The sequence below is a fragment of the Cavia porcellus genome, unplaced genomic scaffold, assembly GCF_034190915.1.
Source record: "Cavia porcellus strain 051 isolate PalLab524CR breed Dunkin Hartley unplaced genomic scaffold, mCavPor4.1 scaffold_30, whole genome shotgun sequence".
Taxonomy (NCBI): Eukaryota; Metazoa; Chordata; class Mammalia; order Rodentia; family Caviidae; genus Cavia; species Cavia porcellus.
This window is the reverse complement of record NW_026947513.1, coordinates 34,888,049-34,895,394: the sequence shown is the minus strand read 5'-3', so window position 1 is coordinate 34,895,394 and position 7,346 is coordinate 34,888,049. Positions and strand designations below refer to the sequence as shown.

At 33.1% G+C, this 7,346-nt stretch overlaps 1 non-coding gene across 1 annotated transcript; it reads left to right on the top strand.

The window, feature by feature from the left end:
* Positions 1-409: 409 nt before the first annotated feature.
* On the top strand, positions 410-513 carry LOC111757329 (U6 spliceosomal RNA). Its single transcript, XR_002791702.1, has one exon. It is a non-coding gene; the product is annotated as a U6 spliceosomal RNA (small nuclear RNA).
* Positions 514-7,346: the final 6,833 nt, after the last annotated feature.

Here is a 7,346-nt window from a genome sequence, read left to right as displayed (position 1 = left end):
GAATCCTCCGAAATGTCACTTTTGAATTGGCCAATCAGAAAAATTGTATTCGGTGAATAATATTTAAGCATATTCATAATGGAGGTGAGACAAGTAGCCATGCACAGAGTAACCTGGGACTAAAAATAGAGAAGGAATAATAAAGGTTAAGGCCCTGCAAAAACATTCATGCAGTGGATGCAATACTGGGCTTTTGCAAAACATGTCCAAGTCTTAATCTCTAGAACAACTGAATGTTAAATTATTGTCAAACAGGTTCTTAACAAGTATGGTAAAATTACAAATCTCAAACATGAAACTCTCCTATGTTTAGAAAGGATCCTAACCCCAATGGCTTGTGTTCCTATAAAGAAAAGCAAGAATGGTGTCATCCCAAGTCCCTCAGGGCAGAAGGCCAGGATAAGACTGAAGCAGGTCGGCAGCACATATTCTAAAACTGGAAAGATACAGAGAAGATTAGCACGGCCACTGTGCAAGGATGACACGCAAATCTGTGAAGCATTCCATATTTTTCAAATGTGTAAGATAGAAAACTGTATTACTGAGTTTTTGTTAGATCATTGAACAGAACTGTTTGCAGTCTCACTGTTTGAATGTCCACTTTGTATGCTTTTATTTTGTAATTTGAACAACTATTTCTAAGATGACAATATGTAATCTATTAACTAGAGATTTCTTACTGTTTACTTTTTTTGAAATTCTGTATTACTTGTACCCTTTCACTGTTGTGGGTTTTTTTTTTTTTCTCTCTTTAAATTAAAAAAAAAATTAAGAAAACAAAAAAGAAGATCGAAGCAGAGATGGGAGCCTTAAAGTCCCAAGCCAAAGATGTCTGCTCTTAACAGGACCTGGACAGTGCAAGAAAAGATATTCCCTTAGAACTTTTAAATGACTGAATTTTTTTTCTTTTTTTTTTTTTTTTTACATCTTAATATTAGACTTCTGTTTTTATCCGCCATCTAAGAATATCTGTTTTTTTTTTTAATACAATTTTTTAACACAATTGGTATGTGGTAGTTTGTTATAGCAAGTCTGGGAAACTAATATGTTCCTCACTAGAGTTTTATTACTCTTTGTTCATCTTTTTGAATATTGTTGAGTTTTTATCTGTGAAAATCTAAATGTTTTCACATTGTATTAAATATTGTTCTGTAAATATCCATTTGAACACATAAAATATTGTCCAAGAACAGATAGTTTTTTTTTTTTTTTTAGTTGTGGTTTTGTATTGTTTGTCTTTTGTCTTTTTGAGATAACGTCTTGCTATGCAGTTCCGGCTGTCCTTGAGCTCACTTTGTAGCTTAGGTTGGTTCCAAACTCTTAATGATGCTCTTCCCTCAGCCTCCAGAGTGCTGGGATTACAGGCACATGACACCATGCCTGGCTCACAGGGATAGTCTTTATATATGTTCTTATTTTTATTAGACATGATTTCATATAAAACTAAAGCTTAGAGAAAGCACATTTAAAATTATTTTACAATTGCAGTAACGCTGCAGTGATAATCATTTGATATATTATATTCCCAAAACCTATACCAACATATTGATGAGATGATAACATAAACTTTTAGTACCCTCCTTTTGCTTTTAACTGTGAACATTTTTACCACATAATGAAGCAATATCCAAAATTTGATTTTATGAAAGCATCAACTTTTATTCATTGAGCACAATGGAATTTATTAGCTTATGCTTTATTACTGAAAGTCAGTTTTTCGAGTACCTTCCTATTAAAATAACACTGGGAGGACATTCTGAAAGACCTTCAAGTCAATTGAAATCCAAGTTCTGTTTCATTGCCTTTCATTTCTGAATAACTGATTATGCAATTTTTATATGAATAAATTGATAAATATAATGCAGCTAATATTATAGAATACTTCGAGGCTTAAAGGTAATTTATGTTAAACATTTGTTTAACACATACGGTGACCTAAAAATTGTTTATCTACTGTAGTGTTCAGGAATTAGTGGGTGGAGTGGGTGAAAAGACAGTGCACAGAACATTTTTATCTGGTAAATAAGTTCTACAAAATCCTATAACAGTGGATTCAAGACTTCATATTTTTGGTCAACTTTGTAGAATATGAAAAATGAAGAGTATATTTTGATACAAATTATGGACTTTGATAAGGAAAATCAGTGTAAGGTGTATCAATCATAAGTGTACCATTCCATTAGGCGATATTGATAATAAGGAACTATATTTGAACAGGAATTAGGAATATTATAGGGAATCTGTTACTTGCACTAAATTCTTGCTGTGGATTTAAAACTGCTATCAAAAGAACAGTTCTGTGTCCTGACTTCCTCTTGCTATGAATTATTTACCATATCCTTCCACAGTATACATTAACAATGACATTCTGGTAAAAATGGTTCTAGTTAATCGCCAAGAACTGCTACTGTTCTATACTTTCCCTCGAGTGTGTTTCAGTTTCAGAAAAAAATTATTTCAACTTAGTGAAGCAAAGCTGTTACACTTGTCTGTAGTCCCGCAAGACTATAGATTCCATATCTTATCGATTCTTACCTAGGGTTAGTTGGCATCAGCTTCTTGAGGGATATTGTCCTGTAGTATATGTTCTCAACATTTTCATGAACACATAGGGAAGTGTACAAGGTGCATGTGTGGTAATAAAGAAAACTTACAGTAAAGAGATTTGAAAGACAGTTTCATCCTTTCCTAAATGTTAAAATTCATGGAAAATTACATATAAATCCACAAATTAAATAGTACCTGGGTACTAAGATTACACATCTTTCTTGTCTGCTCCTATTTCTGGAATACTAGTGTTTCTCAAGACATATCAGTGCCAAACTCCCTCAGTAATATTTTTAAAAGCCTTTCTCAAATACTATTTTTGTTATCTGGTCAACCACATGAAAAACTGGAATTTGAAAAATTTTAATCTTTTTAGAATATTTGTATTACACAATTCTGTATTGCAAACATTAGATCATTTGCTAATTCTACAAATATTTATGAAAATTTAACACATAGCAAGATTTAAGTCAAACTATAGAGAATAAAAGGTAAGTACAGCAGACCTATCTCACGTCTTACAGACCAGTAAAGATATACGTATCACTTATGATACCATAAATGTTATTTATAAAGAAGATATATAACGTTCTGTAGGAATTGAAAGGACAGGGCAACATTTACATATTATTGTGTATTAGCACCTTACAAAAAATGTTGTGTTCATTAAAATCCACACAATGAGAATAGTGACTCATTATCATAAATAATTTGAATAATGACAAAGGAAAGAAGGACTTCCATATTATATGGTTTCACTATGCATACAGACACTATTTATATGAAGGAACTAAGCTGTGAGAGCTACCTACCTCACTACATTCTATTATCTTTCATTTTGCTCTCCATTTTTCCTGTGAGTTTCTCATACAAGAGAAACCACGTGCCACTTAACTTCGTGTGTTTGATTTATTTCTCTTAACATTATCATCTCAAGGAGCATCTGTTTTCCTCTCAACAGGAAAGGATATCAAGAAATGAAAAGATGGAAGAGGATGGAAAGGGAAAGAATATGAAAATAAAAGGAACTGGGATGTCTTACGTTCTTGTATCATCTACCACACAAGGATTGGAAGCACAATGTATTGCAAACATGCAACAAAATGAAAAGGATCAAAAATCAGTAGAGAGGAGAAGGAGTAAAGACAAAGAGGCTGTGGAAAGCAATGAGAATGCACTATGTACAATACTTCCCACAATGAATGGAAACACTGTGTACGGCACATATGTACTCATATGACATCATAATGAAAAGATATCATTTGCTTTCTCTAGTCATGTAAATGGAAAGCGGGTAAGCCATCCAGTATCTTCTAATTGTGTTGAATTTTTACATTCAGCTAAGCTAGCATGGCAGCAATATTTTTTGTTTCAATTCCAGAGTTGTGCTTATGTCTAAGTGACAATTTGTTTGTGTGCTACACTTTAAATTTATTATGGATCTTGCCATTGATCTTTGAGAAATAGGTTATGGGAATTTCTATTTTGAAACCTAGCCACATGTGTAATTGAAGCTGTTGCAGAACCCCTACTGTATTCCACATTAGATCTTCCTTTAAATTGAAATGGAGTTGATAGGACTAGTTCAATATATTCTGTATGAGTAATTAGACTTAGTTGGGAAATAGATCAAAGTTGCAGAGTCCAGCTGATGTCATTCATCAAAATTATGTTCCTAATTCTTGCTTATGCATTACTGAAAAGTGAAGAATCAAATTATATTGTGATATTTTCATAAATTTAAATTGAATGGAAAATATACTGCTAGAAGCATGCTTTTTAGATTACTTTTGTTTGAATTTTTAATATTTTCTTAGCTCAAATATTCAGAAAAGCACAAAAGTCACATATTTTCTACTTTGAAGCCAGAAGAGAGATTGTAAGACTACCTTTTTCTTCACTCATAGAGTGGGGACGAAGTGAGTTAATTGCTCACACCAAGAAATAAGCAAAGACACAGGTTAGGCAGATAATATGAGGAGGGTCTCAATAAAACTCAGTGGCATAAAGGGAAGTTGGTAAGCCTGAGAAAAATGAGAAGTATCTAATGTTGGAAATTTTGGTGAACGTTTCTATGTACTATTGATGTAAGAAAAGAGGAATGGCTAGTAAAGATGGAAGGTGAAAAATGGGAAGGAAGGGAAAAGGTAGGCAGAGAAAGGAGCACAAAGAAAGATAGAAAAAGGGTATCATCATCAAATTACTGAACTTGAAGCTAATTTAAAGCATAAGTGGTACTATCTCCATATTCAGAGTGTGGAAAGCATTCAAAACTTAGTAGGAAGGATAAATTTTTCTTGTTAATTTATCAAAATAAATGAAATAAAATTTTCTAATTATTAAGACAAGAAGTCATTTTACTAAGATTTAGAAGTCTATTTTGTTAGGCTGTGATACTCCACAGGAATTTGATAAAAATGACTCTTTCTTGTGCTTATGTCTTTAAAGAATGTCTTCCCATGTCATTGCAAATAGATTTGCAAGAGACTTTTACTAGTCCTCACATCTCTAAAGGCTACAGAAGAATTTTAACTACAAGTTATCTGAAGTAAACTCCTCAACACAGAAGAGATCAGTGGAAAAGTTTGTCTACAGTTTAGACAGTTTTGAGGAACTGTGTAGCAATTCTCAGTTAAAGTCAGCTCTTGGAAATGAGAGAGGACTACAAGGCCGGCTGAGGCTCTCCATAGTTCTGACAGAAGGAAAACTGTACTACATGGTGAGAAGTCCAGAGAGCATCTATTGCAAAGGAAAAGCCAAAGAATAACTGAGTTTGAATGAGTTCTCCATCTACACGTGGTGCATGAACAAAGGAAGAAACCTATGATTTGAGAAACCTAATAAAAATCTAAACTATTTTACTAATCAGAGTTTCTGAAAAAATAGGAATAGATTTACTCCAATGTTAGAAGTTATCTCTAATATTCTTCTATTTGTGATTGCCAGGGACAGAAGAGAACATCTGAATTTTTCACAAACATGTCAGGTACCATTAGCTATGCTAGGCAATGAGCACCACATTGTGGAGTGTCTTTGTCATGTCTGGAACATATGGCAGGACCTCCCCTACTGTCCACAGAATGAGAAGCCTTAGGTAGGACTCGGTAGGAGGGGTATGATGCCACAGCCAAATGTAAGTATATATTTTCTTTGAAATCAAAACTGGGCTACTGGATACTTTGTCACCATTTTTTTTAGCAGTAAATAGAATGAAGTATGAAAACTAGCATTTCACGTGGAAACATGCTTATCTTGTGAACCTATGGCATGCATGCCACATCAGACTCTTCACTAACATTGAAAGCTCTGAAAGATTTGCCATCATTTGAAAATTTTCTGAGATAGCTGATCTATGAATTCTTTTCATTATTTTTCATCTCTTACTTTTTGGTTCATATTTAAAGTGTGTGATAATGTCTTATTATAGCCTTTTGACAGGACACTCAAGTGAACTTGCGTGGTATCATACAGAATTTCAATATTTCTTCAGATCATATTATAGTAAAGAGGAAAGTTAGTTCTAAAGTAATTTTGGGAAACTATTCAACTTATTTTTACAGGTAAAAAAATCTTTTGTGATTTATTTTTTTCAAATTGGAATGAAGAAAATGGCTTTAAATTGATTAATAAATGTGCGATACAGGCCAAGGGCTCTCAGTTTTACTTAGAGGTACCATCTGATAAAGTCTGCAAGAGGGTGCTGAAGTTTTTCAAAATGTATCCAGTTTTAGCCATGAAAAGTTGCTGATTTTATTGCACTTTAATAAATTTCAAAACTCCATTTCTTTCAAACTTTTGTAGTAGTACTATACTTTATGACTTCCCAAGAGTATGATATTGCTGTATGTTTGAAGGAGTAAACAATTTCAAGAATTTTTTCCTTCCTTCCAGCTACCACAATGGCCTACAACTCTCAGGCTGAAGAGCAATATAGTACTGGGAATTTGCTAATCATCGTATGTATCTGTACTCTGCATTAGAAAATAACAATAAGGTGCATCCATCGATGGTCTGGTTCACTTTTAATTGAGTTGGCTTAGTATGATTTTTCCTATTTGCTTACTACAGTCTCTTTCTTGGTGAACCACATGGGTTTTATCAATGCCAATACAGAGCTTATATGCCAATACAGAGCTTATATCTAAACATCTTTGAAAGATTTAGTTATTTCATCTGCTTAGTGCACTGTCACTTTCATACGTAACCATGGGAATATTTGAGGAAGGCCTATATAAACATCTACTGCAGGTTTGACATAATGCTGTGGATTCCTTCATTGAGGAAAATGCCTCTTCTTTAATAGAATGTATGGTTTTATGATTCAATTTGCTCTTGCATGGAAAATGTGTAGTCTTGTAACTCTATTGTAAAATTTAAGTAAATTTCTTACTTGCAAGAATTTCAAATTTTTCTTTTATACAAATGAATCTGTACTTACTAACTTCCACAGGTATTATGTTCTTAGGATAATCAATTAAACATCAGCATAGATTTCTGCTAGTCAAACATTTGAGTAATCATAGCATCCAATGTACAATATAATTGATATTTCTACCTTGCCTTGGTCTGTCAAAACTGTCATTTTGTCTGTTAGAGTAAAGACCATTGCAAAGACAGCATTCCATAGAATTAGACCACATATCAAAAGAAACAATCACAGACAATTTTCATTGATGTAGGCGTTGCTATAAGGATTACTAGGTGTTTTTTTAAAGAAGATATGTTTGGAGCATTTTATGGAACATAAGTACTAAAATTTATCATTCTAGAAAATACTTTTTTTTAACAAGGGAGGCTAT